The sequence below is a fragment of the Arvicola amphibius genome, chromosome 10 (genome assembly GCF_903992535.2).
Source record: "Arvicola amphibius chromosome 10, mArvAmp1.2, whole genome shotgun sequence".
NCBI lineage: Eukaryota > Metazoa > Chordata > Mammalia > Rodentia > Cricetidae > Arvicola > Arvicola amphibius.
The window spans coordinates 17835525-17859966 of record NC_052056.1 but is presented as its reverse complement, the minus strand read 5'-3'; positions in this window follow the sequence as shown (position 1 = coordinate 17859966).

Sequence of the window (24442 nt, the reverse complement as noted above, 5' to 3'; positions counted from 1 at the left end):
CATTATATAAAATAAAATTTATAAATAATTTAAAGTAGAATATGAAATACTAAAAATTCCCAGTAGAATTTAGAAATCAAAGAATAAGGAGAGATTATAGTGATTATATTTGAGATGATAGTATCAGTTTTAGAAAATTTTGAACTTTCTTTTTTAATTAAGAATAAGAGAACACTGGAATACACATTTCTTCTCTGTCCCATTAGCAACTCAGTGTGGCACAGTTATATACAGGAAATTAACTGTTTCTCTGCAATTATCTTATCTGTGTTATAGTACCTTTCCTGGGGTGACTACTCCAACTCAACCCATGTAGAAAGAGTAACCACACACCAAAGAAACAATTTCATCCAAGCCTATTTTGATGACGATGGTTTTACTAGACTTACTGATAGGCACGTGTAATACGTATAGGAGTGTGAGTGATAATGGCAGCTGCAGTCCTGAGTTTTTCCCTCCAGTGTGAGGTTCAGGAAGACGCTTCACTGGAGTCTTCTACTGATATGCAGACATACTGCTGAATAGTCCTCTTCCCTGGGGACTGCTTGGTGCTTATAGAACCTTTGGGCTCTCATGAGACTTATAGCAGAGTGTTCAGCTTCTTTGTTTTGTTTATTGAGATTTTTGTTCTTTCTCCAGGAAAGACTATTTCAATTTAAGAAACTACACTACACTCTACCACTTCAGGTTCTTTCATTCATTCCTTTTCATATTCTACGATGTCTCACGAATCTTGGAAGGGATAGTACAGAGCTATGTTATTTTGTAACTATATTTAAGACTGAAAATTTGTGACTAAACTGTAACAACAGACATTTATTGTCAGGAATTTAGACCTGTAGTGTAGAAAACAAACAAACAAACAAAGAGTAAAACAAAATAAAAAATTAAAGAAAACAAAACAAAAAACAAGTCACTTGCTGTGGGACAATGATCTTTTATCCCATCACTTGTATATTTTTTTCCTCATTTTTTTTATTAAAAATTTCCATCTCCTCCCCTCCTCCTCCCCCTTCCCTCCCCTCCCTTCCACCCATACCCCCACTCCACCCCTCTCCAAGCCAAAGAGCCATCAGGGTTCCCTTCACTATGTTAAGTCCAAGGTCCTCCCAGCTCCCCCTAAGTCCAGAAAGGTGATCAACCAAACTGACAAGGCTCACAGTGAGCCCGTCCTTGCTGTAGATTTCATTCTCATCGAAGTTGTCCTTGAGACGGTGGGACAGATCTAACGGGAGACCACCAAGTCCAGATGGAATGGGACTGATGGAACAGGGGACCAAACCGGACTCTCTGAATGTGGCTGACGGTGAAGGAGGACTGAGAAACCAAGGACAACGGCGATGAGCATGAAATCTACAGCATGCACTTGTATATTTTTAATAAAATGCTTATTGTCCAGTAGCCAGGCAGGAAGTATAGGCGGGAATCCAGGCAGGAAGTAGAAGCAGGGCAATGAGAACAGGAGAATTTTGGGAAGAGAAAGAATAAGTCTGTAGTCGTCACCCAGAATCAAAGGAAGCCAGACACAGAGCAAGCAAGATGTAACTCCCTTGCTGAAAAAGGTACCAAGCCATGTGACTAACAAAAACAAGAATTATGGGATCATATAAGTTATAAGAATTAGTAAATAAGAAACCTGAGCTAATGGGCCAATCAGTTTATAATTAATGTAGACCTCTGTGTGATTCTTAGGGTCTTAACAGCTGCAGAACTAGGTGTGACAGAACTTCAGACATCAGTCCCTGACAAAACATTATGAGACAAAGAGCCTCCAAAAATTAAATTAATTCCTTTTGAATTAGCCATTTATTGCTAATATGGTATGGGGCCTACTCTTTTTTATTTATTTTGCTCTCAAATATTAAATCACAGCACTGGTTTTTCCTCTTTTCCCTACCTACAGCCTCTCTCTCCCCTGTCCCCCATATCCACCTTCTTTTCTTCTCAGAAAAGAGCAGGATTCCCAGGGACATCAACCAATCTCAGTAGAGATACCAAAGGCAAGTTACAAAAAACAAACAAACAAACAAAAAAACAGGCACATACCATCACCAGACACACCACAGCAAGGGTGGACATGGCAACATGGTAGGAATAAAAGATGCTCAGAAGCAGTTCAAAAGAGTCAGAGCCTACCTCTGATCCCACTGTTTAGAATCTTACCAGAACACCAAGCTACTCAGCCATAACAAATTGAGAGGACCTAGGTCAGACTCATGCAGGCTCCTGATCTTGGCTAGCCCACATGAGTCCCAGTCAGTTGGTCCTGTGCATGGTTTTCACTGGTTCTGTACTCCTCTAATTTTATTTTCTACATCAAAGAGTAAGGATATTCTTTAGTACCAATTATCTTTTACTCAGTAAGACATATGATTTATAGTACATATAATGTATGGGACATAAAATATGTGGAGTTTCTCTCACTTTCATTCCATATGGAAATTCATTTGTTCTAGCATGATGTGTCAAAGCAAACTTTCTCCAAATAATCTAATACATTTCAAATATCAATCTATCATATAAGCTTTCATCTATTTCTGTACTCTGCAATCTGTTCCACTAGTCTATGTTCCTATCCATAAATTAATGCCTGTCTTAGTTAATATAATTTTAAAATAAATGAGTACATTTGATAGTATAAATCATGATAATGTTTTTTTTCTTTTATAGAACATTTTCTCATGCTAGATCCTAAAATTTCTAGAAAACTTTATGATCATCTTGTGAATTTCTATTAAGAAGCATTTTGAGATTTGTAGTGACTTAAAAAAAGTAATCTGTTGGGAATTTAAGTCATATTACTGATTTTCTACATAATACATGTTTATAATGGCACACACTTGCATTGATTTAGCTTATAAATTAGCCCTAGAAATGATGTATAAATATCATATCATTGTAGATATTCTAAACACAATTTTCTAAACTAATTTAAAGAGTTTTTCCTAATTGGTCTAAACTAGTCCTTTTTATTTATTAATTTTTGTATTTGTATCAGTGTGTGTGTGTGTGTGTGTGTGTGTGTGTGTGTGTGTGGTGTATGTGTGCCTCGGGTAGGCATAGAGGTCAGAGGACAACACCTCGAAATCCTTTCTCCCTACCTTCTTGGGTTCTAGGGTGGAATTCAGGTCATCTGATTTGGATAACAAGCAATGTCACCTGCTGCACCAACTAAGTGACAGAAAATTCTAAGACACTGAAAACTTATACTGCTTTATATCCTTGGTATCTTATTCTTTGTCCTAAAAACCATCTACTTGTACTTTCTTGGTATATTTTTTACATACATATTCCTCATTTATAATTTTTCACAAATCTGATTAATTATTAACCTATCTTTGCAGGCACCGGGACTGTTTTGTAAAAATAGACAACGTATGTGAATAAGAATGTATTGATTTTATGGGGTTAACTTGTTACTATGGTATCCATTCTAAAAGAAGCTACATTTTCTGAAAAAGTTCTATAACTAGATATAAAATAAATTTAGCCTCATAGACTTTATCTTTTTCTTTCATCAAGAACATTTCATTCAAATATTTATCATCACCTGTGTTTTAAATGTTTGGCATACATTTTGCTGTTGCACAGATGACGGTCCTCAGATAAGGCACATAACTGACTGTGCTCCTTCAAACCATCAATGAAAGTAAACCTCACTCAAATTGCTTAATGTCAGTTATTTGATCATAGGGAGAAGACTTTACATGCTGTGATAGTGCTCAATTTAAACTGATATATTTATAGAAGCACAGTTTACTTTACTAAGGGGGTTAAGTTGTTTCTACTTGTATGACTATTATAATTATTTAGAAAAGATTGTATATCATCTATACAAGCATAAATTTAAATTTTTATTTTCAAGTCACATGAGTGCAATTTTATCTTATTTTGTTGTTGGCACATAGGAATTACTTCTATTCCTTCAAGATTATACTTATAAGTGCTCAAGTAAGAGAGAATGAGTCAAAACCAAGATCACTGCATAGCACTGATAGCACAAAAAATATATATTTTCACTCTAAAAAGAACATATTTCTACTAGTCAAGGTCACAGAGTGGTTACAGCTAATTGTGGTTCTGAGCAACAAAATTATGACAGAAAATTAAAATTTTAATTAAGGTATTATCTGTGATTGTATTGAATAGCAATAAAAACACAAGTATATATTATATTAAATTTTGATTTTTTAAACCTTTGTGGTATGTAAAAATTCATGATACAGTGTTCTAATTTCAAATGCATTTCTAATGTATCTTACTTACCAAGAGAGAGTACATTAAATCTGGAAGATAAGCTGTTTAGGAAGGTAAATCACATGTAACTATTGTTTGTAAAAAAACATGTGGAGGAAATTCTCCAATGCTTTAAATGCATAAATATAAAAACTAAAATATTTAGTTGGACACATTAAACATTTCACAGTATTAAATTCTAATACTTATATTTTATTTATGTATATGTGTGTATGCTCTGTGGGTGTAGGTGTCCAGAGAGGCCAGGTCTTCTACAACTGGATTACTGGTGGTTGTGAGCCATCCACATAGAGGTTTGGAGACCTGAAAATGTCTTAACTGCTGAACCATTTCTCCAGCCCAAGATATCTTTTCTTTCTTCTGATTTGTTATGCTTTTAAGCATATTTTAAAATATGCTTTTAAGGGAAGAAAACAGGGATCTTTGGATGTCAAACAATTGCTCTAGTAATTTTTTTACTCTGTAGTCCCCAATTTGCCAAAGATTTGAATTTGGAAGATGGAAAAAAAAAACCATGAAAACTTATAGCAAGTAAAAACAGTTGACATATAAAAGTTGCTTTTGGTTAAGCTAATAAAAATTTGTTTTCATTAATAACTTGGTGGCACACTGAAAAGTTTTCTAATAATAAGACACTATTTGCTCATCACAATACTAAAATTTGAGGAGACAAATACATTTGATTGGGGAGTAAGTCTTAATTAATCTAAAGTGAAATTGCATATGAGGTGTTTGTCTTTAATAATCATAACACAAAAAGTGAAAATAATATACATGTTAAATATTATTACTGAAAAAATTATTTAAAGGAGAAATTGAAACAGAAGCCACAGATAGAATTTTTGAATATCAAAAGGACAGGTTCATACAGTGATGGATTTGTTTGTGACCCTGCCACAAAAGAAGTAGAGGTTCCATCAGGACAATGGATGTGACACTTAGATTGTAAAACATATATTTAATAAAGTTGCTATTCCAAAACAGCAATGTGAATGCTTCCAGTATAAGAAGACAGAAAATAACAAAGTAAAAACAAAAGGAAGGTCAGTGCTAGGTAATATTTAAAAAAGGTCATATTTTCTAAGAATTCTGTATCTATTTTTTTTAAATAGAAAAAAGGTGATAGTAGAGTAAGATAAGAAAAACAAAGCAGGAGAGGGAAGATTGATTTTTTAAAATATAAATTCCACAGAAGGTGTACCACACCATACTTTATATAAATATTATTAGTATACTTATTCAATTTAACCATCTATAAATTTACCTTTCAGAATAGTTGCAGCACTGAGTTTGTGTTTCCTTATATCCTGAAGGGGCGTGGTTGATGGGCAGTTATGATTAACCAGACTAGCTTTATTTTTTTTTATTTTTTTCCATGGTTTATTTTTTTTTTATATATTTAAAAATTTCCATCTCCTTCCCTCCTCCTCCCCCCTCCCTCCCCTCCTCCTCCCCCTTCCCTCCCCTCCCCTCCACCCATACCTCCCCTCCTTCCTTCTCAAGGCCAAGGAGCCATCAGGGTTCCCCACTCTATGCTAAGACCCAATGTCCTCCCAACTCCCCCCAGGTCCAGGAAGGTGATCGATCAAGCTGAGAAGGCTCCCACAGAGCCCGTCCATGCAGAAGAATCAGCTTTAATATATAATATTCAGCTTTAATAAAGGAAAGAAATGGGAACTTACAAATCCAAGGTTCCAGTGAGGAGCGCAGGAAAACAAAGAGAAGGCGGGCCACAGGCCTGCAAGATTTTATAAGTAAATATTAGCCTAAGGGGGACACGCCTTACAAACAAGGTGATTGGTTGGGCTTCCCCTTCATCTCCCCCTTTTGTCTAAATAAAACAGAACCAAACCAAATATAACCATATACAATAGGAACAAATAATAAATATAAAATTACAAACAACAAACAATATTAAGCAAGAAACATATAACAAAAGATTTACTAAACATTCTATTTCAAGGAGTCTAAATAAAGTAGAGGGTAACTACAGTTATCTAATCTTCAACCCCATCAAGGATCTGAGAAGGGAAGTAATATTACTTAAGCAACTAGGAAGTACAAACGAGAAACTTCCAAAATGTGCAACAAATGACAGAGACAACTGACAACCTGGGCAATCACCCAAAGTCACATTTTGCAATGTTGAGGCAACCAACTTTGGCTAAGGCCTAACACAACTGACATAACATTTTTCAAAGGCAAGGAACTTTTTGTAGAACTATCCTACCCTGTCTTGGCAAGACAATCCTGTTTTATCCACTTATGGATATTCTGTTTCTTTGTCGGTAGTCAAGGTATGGGCTTTTCTTTGCCCAAGAGCCAGTTCTGCCAAGAAGAAGACAACCTCCTAGTGGAGTGTCTTTGGTGCTCAATGTTCTCTCAGGAGTAGAGCGGTGTCGCCAGGAGTGATTGTGTCTCATAAGTACAAAACTCTAGGTTAGATTAGAGGCCATTTTCTACAGCTCTTCAAAGAAGTCGAAGATTATACTATCTATACTAAATATAATCTCTATGTACCTAAAAAACCCTGAATATTCTAAATATAAATATGACAAACATATATGACTATTGATATATAATTATTGATACCTATCTAACTTGGAGACTAAGAGAATAAACAACTGTGCAATAAAAGAGGAAAATTATCTCCAAACATAAACAATGTCATTACATAAATAATATCAGAGGTAGAAATGTACATTGCAATATGGTAAATATCTCAATATAACAATTGCTTTAAATGGAGGTAGAAGCATACTCTCATACAATAAATAGAGGTAGAAGCATACTCACATACAATGTTTAATATACAAGAATCAACACCAATGCAATTTTCTAAAAACAATAATTCACAAATACCAGTCATCCCATCAAACCAGTTAATCCCCCCTTTTTTCCAATAAACACCCCTGAGTCCATATAATACCTCCCCATTCCCTCAATCCTATACCAACTACTAAATGATGTCCCTAAACCTGAGGGCAAACTCTGTTGGGGAGCGTCATCCTCTAAGATTGCTTCCAGCTGACATGGGGGCAACGTTCTTCTCTGGGGGTCCTGTGAAAGCAAATGATGTTAGAATTCCCAGATTAACATTTGGTCAAAGAAAGTTGTAACTAGCCTCTGAGTGTTTTGAGGAGGTCCAGCCAGACTGTTGTCAAAATTGTGCACCATTCGAAACTTTCTTGTACAGTTGGTACCAAAAAACAGGCCTAATTTTAGCGTTATTAAAAAACATGACATCATAGTAACCAGGTGAAGTTGATGTTGTGGGGCCCCATCTTCATCCTGGAAACTTCAAAGATTACTGAAGGAAAATTTGTTGTTTGTTACAGAAAAGGTAAACATTATCTACAAAGACATATACAGACATATATATATATATATATATTATATATATATATATTCAGTGAAAGGTGTAATAAGGACAGACACAGATATGAGGAAAGGCAAAGAAAGTTTATCAAGTATCATCATTATTATTATTATTATTATTATTATTATTATTTCCCATACCATGGCTCCTGACCTGAGACAGAAACTCTGAGATATCTCTTATCAACAGGGTTGGAATTGAAGAGGGACTGAGCCATAGTCCAACTCCAAAACCAGCTCTACATACGTATAAATAAAAGCATAGTAATGCATATACACACACATACACATACACACACACACACATGCACACGCACACACACACACACACACACATATGTTTTATACTTACTAAACCTATTCGGGTTCCGTGTTGATACATATTGGGTTGTAACTAGTGTCTATGCATCAGTATTTAAATATCCAGGGTCCCTTAAATTCTTTGAAGATGAATGGTTTCCTGTGGAGATAAGAAAAGAACCCTGCCCCCAACTTATATGTTTTTCTTACCATCAGTATGATTGTCATCTTTGTGAATGAATTATTTTTCTTTTCCAAAGGGCTTCTCCTCTTCAAACCGAACCTTTATTAATTTTGACAGTATCCACAATTTTTCCTCTCTGGTGGAGACAAGAGCAAAGCCACTTGCCCAACGCAGCACATCTCCTGGCTTCAATTGTGAGGTCAGCACGTCCTTGAAATAAACTGGTTGTTTTAATTCAGCAGACTTTTCCATTTTCCAATGTCTTTCTGCAGCTGTTGGCCCTTCTCATTAACACTGAGAAAATTCAAGATTAGTAAAGCATTATGTAACCTATTTCTAGGGGTATTTTCCACCCCTTTCTGTTTGTTTAACATATCCTTTATAGTTCTATTTGATCTTTCTATGACTGCTTGACCTATAGGATTGTATGGTATACCTGTAACATGCTTAATATTGTAATAAGCAAAAAACAGTTTCATTTTCCTAGAGACATAAGCTGGACCATTATCCATCTTTGTTTGTGTAGGTATACCCATGATGGCCATAACTTCTAATAAATGAGTGATTACTGAATCAGCTTTTTCTGAACTTAAAGCAGTTGCCCATCGGAAACCTGAATAAGTGTCGATGGTGTGATGTACATATTTTAATTTGCCAAATTCTACAAAGTGAAACACATCCATCTGCCAGATTTCATTCCTTTGAGTGCCCTTTGGATTAGCCCCTGCAGGCAGTGGTGTTTGGTTATAGAAAGAGCAAGTAGGGCATTTCTTTACAATCTCCTCAGCTTGTTGCCATGTAATAGAAAACTCTTTCTTCAAGCCTTTGCTCTTGACATGATGTTTTTTTAATGAAATTCAGAGGCCTGCAGCACACTATCAATCAACAATTGATCAATTTCTGCATTACCTTGTGCTAGAGGACCTGGCAGACCCATATGGGATGGGATGTGTTTTATATACATAGGGCAAAGCCTGTTCCTGATCATGTCTTGTACCTGGATAAACAATGAGGTTAGTTCTGTATCATCAGGTATAAATTCATCAATTTCAATATGGAAGATAACTCTTTCTGCATATTGTGAGTCAATAACTATATTAAGAGGTTCTTTAAAATCCCTTACCACCATAAGAATCGCATATAATTCTGCCTTCTGGACAGAATCATAAGGACCTTGTTCCACCTTACTCAAATCTTCTGGTTTGTAACCTGCATTCCCTGATTTATTAGCATCAGTATAAAATGTACGGGCTCCGGTTATCAGAGCATCACGGATGATTCGAGGAAGAATCCAAGAAGTTCACTTTATAAAGTTAAGCCTCTTGCTTTTTGGATAGTTGTTATTGATTTCTCCCAAAAAGTTAGCACAAGCTCTTTGCCATGTTTTTTTTTTTTTTTTATCTTCCCACAACTTTTTTAGTTCATCAGCAGTGAAAGGCACTATAATTTCTGCTGGGTCTATGCCTGCTAGTTGACGAAGTCTCAATTTGCCTTTTATAATTAATTCAGAGACTTTTTCCACATAAGTTTTTATTTTCTTACTTAGTTTATGTGGTAAAAAGATACATTCTAAGATAATATTATCTCTCTGCATTAAAATTCCTGTAGGAGAAATTTTGGAAGGCAATAAGACGAGAATACAACTGAGCTCTGGATTCACCCTGTCCACATGTGCCTCCTGTAATTTCTCTTCAATCATTGTCAGTTCCTTTTCTGCTTCAGCTGTTAATTCTCTGGGACTGTTTAAGTCTTTTTCACCATCCAAGATTTTATTTAAATGAATTATCATATCAGGTGTTATCCTAACAGCCGGTTGTAAGCTGGAAATGTCTCCTAACAACCTTTGAAAGTCATTGAGAGTCCATAGCCTATCTCTCCTAATTTTTGCCTTTTGTGTCTTAATGTTTTGCAAACCTATTTTATAACCTAGAAAATTAACAGAATCTCCTTTCTGAATTTTTTCAGGAGTAATCTGCAATCTCCATTTAGGTAAAAGTATTTTTACTTCTTCGAACAGTCTTTCTAAGGTATCCATGTTTGAATCAGATAACAGAATATCATCCATGTAATGATAAATTATAGACTTGGGAAATTGCTTGTGTATTCTTTGCAATGGTTGATTTACAAAATATTGGCACAGGGAAGGACTGTTCCACATGCCCTGTGGGAAGATGGTCCACTGGTATCTCCTTGTAAGTTGAGAGTTATTATAAGTAGTCACTATGAAGGCAAACTTTTCTCTGTCTTTTTCTTGTAAAGGTATAGTGAAGAAACAATCCTTTAAATCAATAACTATGAGAGGCCATCCTTTTGATAATAAAGAGGGCAGAGGAATTCCATGATGGAGGAGAGTTATCTGTCTATGTTTCTTTCATTGGTTAATTAATAAAGAAAACTGCCTTGGCCCTTTAAGAACAGAAAATTAGGTAGGTGGAGTAGACAGAACAGAATTGTGGGAACAAGGAAGTAGAGTTAGAGAGACGCTTCAGGCAGTCGCCATAGGAGTCTCCATGCTGCTCCTCTCCGAGATGGACGCAGGTTAAGATCTCTCCTGGTAAGGCACACCTCGTGGTGCTACCCAGATTACTAAATATGGGTTAAAGGAAGATGTGAGAATTAGCCTATAAGAGGCTGAAACTATGGGCCAGGCAGTGATTTAAAAGAATACAGTTTTCATGTAATTATTTTGGGTAAAGCTAGCCGGGTGGCGGGACGCAGCCCCGCCGCTTCACACAACAGATTGGCGCTCCAACGTGGTGACTAAATCCACTCAGGTTTTTAACCTGAGAGGGCTTTAAATAAAGGAGAGAGAGTTTAACACAGCTTTCTGCTGTTTGCCTGGACGTGCCGTAGAGAGATTTTCTGTTTCTGCAATAGCGGCAGAGAAAAAGCTGAGTCATTTTAAAACGCGGCTTCCTGGTGCTGTGCTGCCAGTGCAAATTCTGGCTATAAACCATTTCAGTGGCTTTTATGGACTGGATGTTTGTGTGCCCGCTTGGGATCGGGGAAAAAAAGTACTCTGAGACCATGCCAATGGCTCACTGCTCCCTGCCTGCACCTGAGCAGATGGCAGAATCAGGCTTAGGCGAGCTGGAGAACATGGCGGATTTCTGCCGCCATACAGGGAGATGTTTTCAGACTGCACAGTGCTCTGCGTGTCAGATTTGATTGTAACTTGGATGAAAAGAGTTTCTGTGCCGCACACTCAGTCTCAGAATTAAAGTGCTGAGTGTGGCTCCTACCTGGCAGCCCCAGAGCTAGCAGAAAATGGTACGTCCTCCATTTTGAAATTGGAGAGAGGTGGAGCCAACATCCAGAGCAGCCTGCAGCTCTGCAGCTCAGAGCTGCAACCCATTCAGAGTCACAAGCGGCTCAGCCGTGTTGGACTGGGCGTGGCAAGCTCACAGTACCTGTTTTTGACCTAGGAATGTCACAGCTTAGAGTCTTAAGCGCTTAGCAATGTAAAGGCTCAAATCAAACAAGTTTCTAGACAGTAAAAAAATTACAGATTCACAATAGGACAGATTCAGACATAAAAGACTTTTAAATGAGTCACAGTGTTGGATGAATGTATGTAGGCTTGAGAGAGAGAAGAAGAAAATATAAAAAAAATAAAGTTAATGCCTAAAAAAAGGCTAAAGTCTTTAAAGAGACAGAATAAAGTAAAGTGATAGAATGAAAATAAGCCGCATAAAAATGGAAAATTCACAGAGAGTCTGGATTATGTATTTTGTTGTGCTTTCTTTGATTTTTTTGACTGTAAAGGAGCTAAGTACAGAGAGACATTTCATTATATGGGCTGCCAGGCTAGATCAGAATGGACATCTTAACGGTATGACTTCAGGATTTGGATCTAAGAACATGATGCTTTGGAAAAGAGTTTCTTCTTTTGTTTTCACAGAGGACGAGACTCTGTGGATTGCTTCTATCCCAATATGGTATGATAGACCACGCCCTCCTGAAAGGTTGCTGTGAACATCTTCAAAAAATTACTTCACTCAACTGCCAACTGAGAGGAACCTAGCACACAGGTTACACCATGAAAGACCTAAATAACAGCGCCCCCATTCAGCAGGAAGCAGTTTGGAGAGAAAAAACTGCGCCCATTTTCCCAAATATTGCTTATAAATGTTCTTTTACATTTAAAGGGGGAGATGATATAGATATGAATTTGCATTGGTATAGATTTTAAGGTCAATTTTGTTATATGTATATGTATTTCTGATCTTGATTAAGCTATTGTGATTGTAGTTCATTTTAAAAACTGTAATGTATAATTAGGAAATATAGGTTGTTAATGGATAATCATTGATAATAGTTAAGCTTATAGTCATGTTATTAGATTTTCTAGATATGTAGAGACATATTTCAGTTAGATAGACATTCTTCATATCTTTCAAAGACTGCAGAATATGGCATTTAATGTTTTAATAACTTAGGGTTTTTCATGACAATGAGACACGTCTGCTCCTGGCAGCACCAATCTACTTCAAGAGGAAGATGGGCATCGAAGAGGCTACTTATGGAGTTTGTTAGCAATTTGGGCAAGAAACTGCTCTTGGCTGGACTGTTCCATAAACTGGACACAAAGAACCCGCAGAGAGAGGACTGCTGAACTTGCCTAAAGGTGAGATGGTCTTTCGGGATTCCTGATTCGTGAAGGAGTCTGCGAGACGTTCTGCAGGACACAGCAGAAAGTGACTGAACTGTCTTTGGAATTTTTCTGCTTCATGGAAATGTCTGCTGGATACTGTGGGCCTGAAGCCCGAAGATGGATGCCCCAACGGTACAGAGGAACTTTGGGTGACTGTCCAGGCAGCGAGTTGTCTCTGTCATTTCTAGAGTTTTATAAGTTACTTATTTCTTGTTTACTTAGGTAGCATTGTATCCTTCTGGAGTCTTTGATGGAGTTGAAGAATAAATAGATAGTTATAGCTTTCCTTAGTTATGATAAAAGATAAAATAGATTCAAATATTGTAACTGTAATACTTGCTTGATAACTGTTTTGTTATATGTAATTTTGCTATGTTAAAGTTGAAGCCTTTCTTTTTTGTTTAAACAGAAAAAGGGGAAATGATGGAGGAGAGTTATCTGTCTATGTTTCTTTCATTGGTTAATTAATAAAGAAAACTGCCTTGGCCCTTTAAGAACAGAAAATTAGGTAGGTGGAGTAGACAGAACAGAATTGTGGGAACAAGGAAGTAGAGTTAGAGAGACGCTTCAGGCAGTCGCCATAGGAGTCTCCATGCTGCTCCTCTCCGAGATGGACGCAGGTTAAGATCTCTCCTGGTAAGGCACACCTCGTGGTGCTACCCAGATTACTAAATATGGGTTAAAGGAAGATGTGAGAATTAGCCTATAAGAGGCTGAAACTATGGGCCAGGCAGTGATTTAAAAGAATACAGTTTTCATGTAATTATTTTGGGTAAAGCTAGCCGGGTGGCGGGACGCAGCCCCGCCGCTTCACACTACAATTCCAGATTGCAGAGCGCCCATAGGTTGAATAACCTTGTTGATAGCCCTGAAATCTGTCACCATTCTCCATTTACCAGATTTTTTTTTAACCACAAATAGGAGAATTCCAAGTGCTGGTAGATTCTTCTATATGTTGAACATCTAATTGCTCTTGTACCAGCTGTTCTAAAGCCTGCAACTTTTCCTCAGCTAAAGGCCATTGCTTTGTCCATACTGGTTTCTCAGTCAACAATTTTAGAGGCAGGGCTGTTGGTATCTCTGAAGGGCCATCAATTGCTTTGCATTCTTGTACAGCCCGAACAGCCAGTTTCTGCCTTCTGTAATATCTTTTAATATTTTCCTCAGTAATATAGGCTCTAGAAGCAGCAGGAATGTTAACTTGGGTATTCCATTGCTGCAATAGGTCACGGCCCCATAAATTCACTGCAATATTGGTTACATATGGCCTTAATTTTCCTATTTGTCCTTCTGGTCGTATGCATTCAACCCATCTTGTACTCTCCTTACTCGAGAGAGTGTTCCAATTTCCAGGAACTGAACATTTACATCCTGAAGAGGCCAATATGGATGCCAAGATTCTGGAGTAATGATACTTACATCTGCACCTGTGTCCAGTAGGCCAGTAATAAAAACACTATCTACACACACCCTTAACTTTGGTCTTTGTTCATTCATAGAAGTCTGCCAAAATACACGTAACTCATCTTTCAGGCCATTTTTGCTGTTAACGGCAGGCATGGGTTTTCTAATTTTCCTGACGAGGGATGTTCTCTGCAGTAACCGGAAATGACTGGACCACATTTGCCATGGGGGCCTGCCAGAGGCCCCCCCATTGCATTTCCCAATGGCAATGGGTTGCTTTGTCTATCTCCTGTTGTCATACACTCATTCATCCAGTGTCTGCCTTTTCCACATCTCCTACATAAACCTGAAGGCTTAGTTCTCCTCCCTCTGTTATGTCTAGAAGAGGCATTATTATTATTATTATTATTATTATTATTATTATTATTATTATTTCTGGAAATCCATTGTCTGCAATTCCTTTTCATATATCACCTTTTTCCACAATTAAAATATTTTGTAACTTGATGCCTCCTTTTTGCATTAGAAATCGCTTCTTCTACCCATGCTTCAGTGCCATGGTCAAATGTATCAACATTCATTGTATGCTAGACCCATTCGTCCAAGGGCACTGATCTGATCTTTAAAGGCCAAAAAATCCTTTTGCACTCCACGTTGGCATTCTTATAAGCCAAAGACTCAATTATTATACGTCTTGCTTCTGGGTCAGATATCCCTATTTGTACAGCTTTAGTTAGTCTTTGTAAAAAATCACTAAAGAGTTCTCTCTGACCCTGTTTAACTCTGATATATGATTCCATTCTCTGTCCTGGGTCTTGAACCCTGTCCCAAGCTTTTAAGGCTGCTGTAGTACATATGGATAAGGTGTGTTCATCATAATTAGCTTGTTCTAGAGGATCGGAGAAAAGTCCTTCACCTAGAATTTGATGTAGGGAAATCTCAATTCCCTTCACTCTTTCCTGCTGTTCTAAAAGTCTAGACTCTTGTCTGAACATGCATTTCCAATTTAATTGCGATCCTCTCTCTAGAACAGCTGATATTAATTGTACTCAATCGTGGGGCATTATTTGTTGCTTATAGACCAAGTTTGAGCATCTCTCTAACAAAGGACGAATGTAGCCTGAAATTCATAATGGCTTGTTTAATTTCTTTGAGATCATTCATACAGATGGGTTCTCATGTATATTCCTTGATGACCCTAGGTTTTTGGGAACCAGTCACCTTTTCTAATATTATTATTGGAAAGACAGGTAGAACTTTATGGAAATTATCCCGGAGAGTTTTACTCATTGATGGAGTTAAATTTTGCCTTTCTACCATTTGCTCCTGTTCATCAGAGTCTATAATTTCCTCAGTCTTTTCAAATCTACGTACCATTGCCTTCTGTAAGGCCTGGATCTTCTGTCCAAAATTATGCTCCAAGGTCTTCATGGAGGATTCTAAAGTATGAAGTTTATCCAGTAGAGTTAATATCTCATCCTTGGATAGAATTTTCTTTTTTTTCTTTTTTTTTTTTTTTTTTTTTTTTTTTTTTTGTTTTTCGAGACAGGGTTTCTCTGCAGCTTTTTTTTTTTTTTTTTTTTTTTTTTTTTTTTTTTTTTTTTTTTTTTTTTTAGAGCCTGTCCTGGAACTAGCTCTTGTAGACCAGGCTGGCCTCGAACTCACAGAGATCCGCCTGCCTCTGCCTCCCGAGTGCTGGGATTAAAGGCGTGCGCCACCACCGACCGGCTTGGATAGAATTTTCATGGCATGAATTGTGCCTTCTTATATTGACAATCTGTCAGCCAATCTGTCATATCCTTTAGACAATATCCGATTGTCACATTCAGCAGTTTTAATTCTCTCAGATAATGTTTCAGTTCCTACAGACAAGGATTGAAGTTTATGATCCAAATCAGCTGTTCTCTCCTCCACAGCAATGAATCTCTCCTTAATATCAGACTGTACCTGTTCTAAATTTTGCTCACTTGACAGAGTCATATCAGACAAAGACCTATTCCCTTCCTTAAGAACTTCAAACTCTGCCTTAAGGAGGTTGGTGTCAGTCTGAATTGTTTTTGCAAATACCTCAACCGACTTAAAGTTGTCACTCAAAACAGTTGTGCCCTTTCTTATGCATTCAACCTCTGCTCTTAAGCATTCACCCTCTGCCCTAAGAATCCTGGATTCATTCTGTAATGATTTTATCATTTCTCTATTATGAAAAGATGTAAGGAAGAAACCAAAAACGAGAAAAATTGCAAGCCCTATAAATATCCAAGTTATGGGAATATCATATATATCCTGCAATATCTCAACCATAGTATAATTAAATAGGTTGCAGAAGCCTTCAACAGTGATATTGTCAGACATTTTTTTTAATCGAAAGAAATTTTACCGTAATGACCGTTGCCTGCCAGTAGGTGGCAGGGTGCACCTGGATCCATGTGACCCAAAAAGTCAGAACCAGAAAGGAAATTCTAAAAAATAGAAGCTCACAGACCATGCACTGTGTGGGTTATAGCTGGGTGGGGGAGGGCGCCCCCTGAGGGGATCGAGTGGACACAGGAGTGCACTCGGGTCAAGTCACGTGCCCTGTGGTCCCTTAGCCGGCTGGCTCCCTGGCTTGGTTGCTCACGCCTTACTTCTGCTATCGTGGCACAAGCAGTAACTGCTTGGCGGGAGTGCCAAACCGAGCCGGCAGTACTGGTGGAGAAAGCCGGGAAGCCATTCGGGTGTATGCTATAACTGCAGCGGCATTGCCATTGTTCACCGGCTGCTGCACAACCTCAAATGCTGGTAAGCAGGCAGTAACTGCTTGTCTCTGGCAGGTCAGGGCCAGGCTGAACTCATCCGGGACTGGTGCTGCCTGAGGGGTTAGCGCCCTTGGGCTGAGTCAAGTGCACGTCCTGTGCTCTGTACAAGCAGAGTTTGGATGGGCTAGTCTGGGAAACTGCGCTGAGATCGTGTGCAGGAGTGCACAGGCGGCTGTGGTGCAAAATGCAAAATTGCGTGTGGGGTGACCCGCTGAAGCAATCAAAGGCCCAAGGCCAAATCCCTGCCAGGAAGCTCGGGAACCAGAGCTAAAGGCTCCCAAATGTCCCGAGTTGAGCGCCCAAATGAAGGGGCATGGTTTATCAGCTGTTATGATTAACCAAACTAGCTTTAATATATAATATCCAGCTTTAATAAAGGAAAGAAAAGGGAACTTAGAAATCCAAGGTTCCAGCAAGGAGCACTGGAATACAAAGAGAAGTCAGGCCTCATGCCCGCAAGATTTTATAAGTAAATATTAGCCTAAGGGGGACACGCCTTACAAACAAGGTGATTGGCTGGGCTTCCTCTTCAACATCCATGCTCAGGTCTTTGATTATTTTGAAAGCTTATGTAGACACCTGATCTGCCCTATTGTATTTTGACACAAGGGCCAGAGAAGCGTCTTCTGTAGGATTTCCTCTAGTGCTTAGGTTTCCATCAGCGTGGCTGACTGATGAAGAGATATTCTCTGGCTTGTTTATTGTTCTTAGCATACTTGCTAAGTCTCTCTAGGACTAATTGCAGGTACATGGAAAAAGCAGTACAAACGTAGAAAAACTAGTATTTAAAGCACAAATGTAATTAGTAAGTGTTTTCTCTGCTTTTTAAATCTCTTTTTGATTATTTCTTAGAAAGCTTTCATTAACTACATTTATTCAATTCATTTCCAAATTGAGAAATGAGACACAGCCAGAAAACATATACTACAAAAGCAACTTCAGAAGAGAATAATTGTTCCCTTTACCCACCCCTAGCATTTCGCTTTATTCCATTTAAAAAATAAATAACTGTACTTTGTCTGTATACTTTGTCCTTTGCCTTCTAATTTACTTTCTATAAGACCTCCAGGTGGTACCGTATGTAATTCCACCCTTCACAGGGGAGGCTGCAACTGCTAGGTTTCAATAAATGTGTTCCGGTAATAACTTTTAGTTGTGAAAAGCAGAATAAACTGTGGCATATTCAGTCACAGTCCTACGTTATGACTTTCTCCAAATGAAAAAGAAATCATTCTGGTTGCTAATGAAATTTGCATGTATATAAAGTAAAAAATCACATGCCTTAACATAAATGCCAGAGGAGAAAGCAATTGCAGCTGGCTGTTGAAATTCTTGGCTCTTGTGTCCACCTGGTTAATGAAAGAAACCCTAAAGGCAGCTGTACTTCCAACAGTTTCCTTTTCATTTTCAACTACATTTTGAATGCAGGAGGAGGACATACATGATTATAGAATTCTTTTGGATGTAAATGGATGTTTGTATTAGAAAGAATAGTCACTTCCTTTTTAAACGTTTGAAATATTCAATTTTGGCTTCAGATTTTCGTATTTAAATTAATTATACAATTTAATTAATTAGAATTCAAATGTAAAAATTGCATATGTATGTATATTATTGGTATAAGTGCATTAGTATATAGTACTCAGTTTCATAAATATATTTTTATGCACATAGGTCATGCATTTCCTTGTTTCCTTCACATTTTGACACTAGGTCCCTGTGTTCTTGTAAATAGCTTAGTTTCTATAGTAATGACAGATATACCTAAATGACTTTATGTGTTTAAAGAAAGCAGCATTTACCACTGAAATAAATGTACAGTATTTACTTAAGTGTGACTTACTTTGCTTAATGGTGATCCCTAGCTATATCCATTTTCCTGATGATCACAGTTATATTCTTTTTATGTCTGAATATAACTCTGTCAGTGATAAAATAGATAGATGGTAGTTTCTTTATAGTTTCATTGACTGGTGGACATTGGTTTATTCTATAGCATGGCTGCTGTGGATATCTCTGGTACAGTTTTGCAGTCTCTACCAAGAGTGGTATACAGTGGCTCAGATGCCAGGCCAATTTTGGTCTTCTGAGTGACTATCATACTGAATTTCGTAGTAGTAGTTTGACTTATTTTCCCCAATAATATATGAAGACTCCCTTTCCTCCACAATTTCACCAATATTTGTTATGACTTATTTCCTTAAGGATAGCTGTTTTGGTCAAGGTGAGATGGATCTTATTATAGTCTTAAGATACATTTTGTTGATGGCTGAGAACGTTATTTCTTTATATGATTATTGGCCAATTGTAATATTACTTTGGAGAACTGTATGTTATTTTAATTATACTATTTATAAATTGGTATTTTGTTTTTTCAACTGTTGTGAGTTCTTTATATATTCGATATTAATCTCCTCTGATGCATATCAGTGAATACTTTTTCTTTTTCTGAAAACTCTCATTTGATTTTTAATTATTTTTTCTTAATAGAATCTTAATAATTTTATTGATCAATTGGTTTTACTGCCTGGGCTATTAAAGTCCTTTTCTGAAAGTCCTTGTCCATTTCTGAATCATGCAGCACTTTTCATAGATTTGAGAAATTTCTTTTATAATTTTTTTGATTTTTTTCAAGACATTTTATAGAATTTACTATTTATGCCTTTGGCCTGTATTCTTCTAAATTCATGATTTGTAAATTACATCTTTTGTGATTCACCTGGAGCCTGTGTGTTCTGCTTACACATGTTTTGCCTTTGTAAATTCACCCAAACTGTCCTCATATTCTTTTTTTGTCTTTCACCTTTAATTCTATTCATGAGGCTTTCCACAGATTTTGAAATTGACTAAAATTTTTCATTTTAATTTTTCAAATTTCTGTCTCTTTATTATGTTTTATTTTTTATATATTTTTCCTTTCTTTTTTATTAAATTATATAATTTTACAAATTTTCACCTCCTCCCATTTCTCTTCCCCTCTCCCTCCCCCTCCCTCTTCCTCTCCAGGTTTATTTACTTCTTGACTATATTTGGGGTCCTCTTCTCTTTGAACTCATTCAGTCATATTAACTTTTTCTTTAAGATTGTTAAACAGTCTTAACTTTTTTTCTGAGAGTTCATCTAATGAACTCTTTTTTTCCTTTATTGAGGATAGAAATTTTTTCATATAACATACCCTGATTACCCTCACTGTACTCCTCTTAGGTCCTCTCAGCTGTCTATCCTATCCAGATCAATGTCCTTTTTTTCTATCATTAGAAAATGAACAGAGATATAAGGAATAATAATAAAATATAATATAAAAATAAGATTAAATAAAAACAAGAAAAACAGAGGAAAAAAGTCCACGAAAAGGCACAGGAGCTGGTATATATACATACATATATACATACATACATACATACATACATACATACATAAAATACCTAGAGGGTAGAAAAAGATTAAAAAAATTAAAAAAGACAAAAAAGAAAGCAAAACAAACAAGCAAAAACTAAGGAAAAAAAGAAAAACAAACAAACAAAAGAAGCCCCAACAATACATGACATTATGAGACAAGGCAGCTCCAAAGATGACTTTTAGTTCATTTTCTGTTGGCATCTTCTGCTGACTATGCAGCCTACCCTTGGGAGTAGTTTGTTTCCTCAGTTAGACTCCCTGGGAGAAAGCTAGATTTTCATTGGTAAATAATCATCAATGTAATTCACTCCTAATGAAACCACTGCTGAGAAACTGTTAAATTTTGGAGAAGTCATGCTACCTTAGTTTTCCTATACATTGAGATCTACAGACATGATATTAGATGACCGTCAAGATTTAGAAAACAATGTGACGAGCCTGAGGCCATGGTGATGTCCAAAGTCCTTGCTGCTACTGGGGCCTTACTGATTTGAGCAGCCCTGCTACCACCCGAGGCCATGTCACATCCAGGCCTATGTGGCAGCCCAGGGCCATGTCTGAGCCCATAGCCTATAGCAGTCAGAATCTGTGATGATGTCTGTAGGCTGTGTTACTACTGAAGGGCATGTGGAAGACCTTGGTCTGGACTGCCACCCGAGACTAAGTGATGTCCAGGCTTGAACTACCACTGAGGACAATTTCTGGGTCTGTACCCCTTATGCATGTGGTGTCTGTGTTGGATGTCCACAGTCTGTGTTACCTCCAGTGGTCATGTGGATGATCATGGTCAACACTGCCACTTGAAGCTTTGTTTTTGTCAGGGTGTGTAGTAAGGTAAGGAGGGAGACTGCTTGTTAGTTCCTGTTGGCCCAGCTAATTTAGACTCTAAATAATCACACAGAAACTGTATTAATTAAATCACTGTTTGGCTCATTAGCTCTAGCTTCTTATTGGCTAATCTCTCACATATTAATTTAACCCATTTCTATTAATCTGTGTATTGTCACATGACAGGCTAAAGTTTCCAGCCCTCTATCTCTGGTGGCTACTTGGCTTCTCTCTGACTCCACCCTTGTTTCTTCCAGCATACAGCCTAGCTTTCCAGCTAAGTTGTGTTCTCAAGGGGGCAGCAATGAGCTGGCTCCATTCCTCACTAGCCCTGGGGAGCTGGCTCAGTCCCTCCTGGGGAGTAGGGAGGAGGGACCATGGTGGAGGTCTGGATTTACCAATTCAGCTACCAAACAAGTTTACATTTAGGGCTTTGAGGTGGATCACCCCCAAATCCAACCCAATTATGTCCTGTTGGAGACTATGATGGGATGGGCCCTGTGGAAACACAAATGCAGGATCTCCACAGCTTGGTTAACCATAGGGTAGCTGAGAGGAATCTCAGTGACTGTCCAGTATTGATGGTGTAGCAAAAGTAAGAAACCTTGATCCAGACCCATGACTCACTGCAAAGAATCTTACAAGTTATAATATTTGGGCAAAAGAATATATTGTGTGACACATCACAGCTCCCAATGCCACTACAATGGATGGTTTTGTGAAGCAGAGGCAGGAAAGAAGGAGTAGTCATGTGATTTTTTTAAAAATTTGATTTCTATTTTTTAAAATTTTCTTTTGGGGTACAGAGTAAAAGGGTGGAGGCCAAACAGAGAAAGCCTGGGAAATGAGCGGGATTGGGATGCATGATGTGAAATTCCCAAAGAATCAATATAAGTTTTTTTTTTTTTAAAATGAATGTTGATGGAACAACACAGAATATAAAAATGAAAAAAATCCCAACTTCATCCCAATGAATTAATTGTACATTTAAAATGTTATATAAGAAAATAATTAAACCCAACAATGTGATTGAATTCTATTTCTTGAAGTACTGGTTATTAACCAGAGCCATGGAAGGAAAATAAACTAATTAATGGGATTACTATCACAGCAATAACAAGAAGATGACTGAAAATTGAAAGAAAACCAGAATGGGATATTCTTAGGCTAGGTGGAGTTTAAAGATATCAGTGCTTTAGAAGTTAATACTTCAGAAAATAGAAGAGTGTGTGTGGCTAAGACAGATTAAGTGAGACAGGAATGAGAGAAAACTCTATGATCCCAAGTAAGAGAAATAAAATAGCCAAGGATGCAGATGTAACAGCTATAAAATCTTATCAGCTTAATAAGAAGGAGGTATATAGTGCAAAAGACATGCCAGTTAATATTCCTGGAAACTTCTGGTGATTAATGAGAAATTATTTTGATGAGTCTGTTATGAATTCTTCTCTGTAATCCATTAGTAAAGACAATATAAAATTTAGTAAACTTTTAAGTAATTAACCTTATTTCTGTGAGCTATCAAAGTCACTTAGTCTCAATATTAGGTATTAGTTTTGTAAATACAACATAGTTTTTATAAAAGAGTGAAATGTCTTCATTATTCTCATATTAACAATAAGAAATAATTCTGAATTTTATGTTACCATAAAAAATCAAAATTAAAATTAAATCTTTGTTGACTTTTGCTAAACTGAGTTAATTGCCACAAATGTTATTTTACATTGCTTTTCGCTTGTCTCTAACATAAAGGAATAGCCTAAAACTTTTAATTAAATTTCAGCTGAACAAGTGTCTCATTGCCACCGTTATATTTACTGGACCAAGTTAAGGCTGGTGGGGATTAATTTTTCATTTTCTTCTCCCAATAAAGCTAATACTAAAACTCATATCAAATTTTCTCTGTGTCTCCTTTCCCTTTCCAACTTCTTTTTGGACTTTAAACCATCCTTAGCTGTTTTTATTCTTCTATATGAGTACAATGAATAACTGGTTTTCTGTCTTTCTCTTTTTGTTTCTGTCTTTCCTTTTTTCTTTATTTCTTCCTTCCTTTCTTTTTCTTTCTTTTTTCTTACCTTCCTTTAAATTCATTTTAATTCTAACCACAGTTCTCCCTCTCACCCCTCCTCCTGCCCCCTGCCAAGCCTCCTCTCCCTCCAGCCCCCCCCCCATTCACTCCTCCCAAAGGCTAAGGCCTCCCATGGGGAGTCAACAAAGTTGAGGCACATTAAGTTGAGACAGGACCAAGTCCCTCCCCTCCGTATTAAGACTGAGCATGACATCCCACCATAGGATATGGGCTCCAAAAAGTCAGCTCATGCACTGTGGATATAGATCCTGGACCCACTGCCAGGGGAACCTCACATAGACAAGGCTACACAACTGTTTCCTATATGCAGAAGGCCTAGCTCAGTCCCATGTGGGCTCCACAACTGTCTGTCTAGAGAGTTCGTGAGTTCCCACAAGCTTGGTTCAGCTCTTTGTAGATTTCCCAGTCATGAAAGTGAGGCCCCCTTGCTCCTTTCTTCAACTGGATTTCTGGAGCTCGGTTTGGTGCTTGGCTGTGGGTCTCTGCATCTGCTCCCATCAGTTACTAGATGAAGGCTCCCTGATGACAATTATTTTCTACACTCTGTATAAATACAGAAAGGAAACACTGGGGTGCTATTTTTATGAACATTTATATTTTTGAAAAATACCAAGAATATTGTAGAAAGTGGTTGTGAAGTAACAGATTTTCTATTATGAAATGTTGATTTCAGTTCTAAAGTGCACAAGTAATTTGTGTTTGTACTGAAGTGTTTCTCTGCTAATATCCTGGAAGATGATTAGCAAGTATAAACAAGTAGTATAAAAATACCTTAAAGTTTCAAAATTTGATGGTTAAATTTTAAAGTTTAAAATTTAATTTAGTGCTTAATGCCTCGTGATATTGACAAAGTTTACCTAGATTTTATAATGAGTCCTTAGAAACTGTAGCAAAAATCTCAGAGTCTTCATATAGACCCAATAGTAACTAAAAGCATGGCAAAAGTCTGCCACCTCTGTCCTTCTTGAACTCGTATCCTTATTTTGATCAGACTCATGCTTAACGCTGCATGAAGCTGTGAACATCAGCCAAAGTGTGTCTGTTTACAGCTTACTGACAGTTGACCTATCTCAACCTCCTCTCAGGCTGAATTCACAGAGATAAGAAAAACTAAAGGATTTTGCTCTCCTTTGATACAATGAATTTTACTGGGT